The sequence below is a fragment of the Tupaia chinensis genome, unplaced genomic scaffold, assembly GCF_000334495.1.
Source record: "Tupaia chinensis unplaced genomic scaffold, TupChi_1.0 Scaffold000606_1, whole genome shotgun sequence".
NCBI classification, from domain to species: domain Eukaryota; kingdom Metazoa; phylum Chordata; class Mammalia; order Scandentia; family Tupaiidae; genus Tupaia; species Tupaia belangeri.
In genome coordinates this window covers 652,708-654,430 of record NW_006160124.1, presented here as the reverse complement: position 1 = coordinate 654,430, position 1,723 = coordinate 652,708, and positions in this window count along the sequence as shown.

Genomic DNA, 1,723 nt, shown 5'->3' with positions numbered 1-1,723 from the left:
ATGAGTCATTCCTGGTCAGAACTCTGTAATGACTTCCCACTGGCCTAAGGATAAAGCCTATAATCTTAGTACAGTGTAAAAGACTTTCCTTATTATTCATTTATTATTTCCTTTTCTACCCTTCCTTTCTCACCCTTCTTGTATGTAACGTGAAAACTATCCAACGAACATACTATCCAATTCCTTGTCTCTGGGACCTGGCAAATACATGACTTTTTCTCTGTCCAAACCTTGTAATAGCATATGGAAATCTGTATAATAACAAACGGCTGTGGAACAGGTTCTCTTTCAGGCCCACTCCCAATATTTGCAGGACCAAGGGTAAAGTACACTTCTATATCCACTCCATATCTTAAGAGGCCTCCTCACATACAAGTGCCAACCCTATGTGGCACATCCACACCCTGTAAGTGTCCCTCCCACAATGATAAGGTTTTTAATCATGGTGTGGACTTGAAAAAAGGTCATGAAAGCCTAGAAGAAATCTCTGATCTTTTTAATGTGTAATTCCAAAGTCAAATTTCCAGAGTATGGCATAATGAGGGTGGGACACGGGACATGGGACATGACATCTATATGGGTACAGCTGCTTAGCCCACAGATGGCAAGGCAGGAAAAGGGACACAAAGATGACCAAAGATGTCATCCTCTGTAGCACAGGGTGTTCTTGTCTGGTCTGGTCTTTAATTTATGAAACATCCAAACAAAAGAACCGCATGAATGATAACTACTAATTTATCTGATAACATTTCCTGGAAAAGAAGGAAGGTCTACCTCTTTAAAGGTTCTTGGATAAAGGCAATAATTTTCTTCTCCTTTCTTCTTCCTTCTTTCTTTCTTCTTCTCCTGCCTCTCTTTCTCTTCTTTTTCCTCATTTTCCTTCTTTTTTTCTCCCTCTAACTCAAAACTGTATAATAGTATATAAAAATAGTTTTCCAGAATGAGAAAAACAAAATTCTTAGAAACTCATTTGTTATGTCCAATTACATATGGTTGCAAACTTACCTATATATAACATAATACATTTTTTTCAATTAATCAGGCTAAAACTGAAAAGATACTTTGGCTTCTTCTGCAAGATTTGAACAACTACTTACTATTGAATAAGCATTAAGAAAAACTGCATTAAAGTTTCAGAAGTATGATATATATATACACACACACATACATACATACCATGATACAACTATTCCACTTCTAGTTATGGAATTCAAGGAAACCATAATGTTTGCATTATAGCACTATTAAAAATAGTGAGAACTTTGCAACAATCTAAATGTGTAACAATAAGAGGCTGGTTAACAAATTATAGTGCACATATGATGGGATTTTATATAGTCTGGTTTAAGATTACAATAAACAAGGAATATTTAATGACAAAAAATATTTCTTGCGTATTTCAGTGTAAAATAAAGGTTGTAAAGCAATATGTTTGAACTCTTGCAAAGTATGTATGTACAATCAACACACAAAAAAGAACTATAGCTATATTACATTTTTGGGAAATTCATGACATAGTTTTCTATGATTTCCTATGCAAAAATGTGTCATGACTTTCCCAATGACTCAATATATTCTAAAAGATTGACAGTAGTTAACTGAGTGATGAAAATAGTAATTTTTACTTTCTTTCATATGATCGTATAGTTTTAAATTTTTCCTGTAGTTAAAAATATGCATTAATTTCCATAAGCTCAAGTAATTGCTTTGCCAAAACATTAAA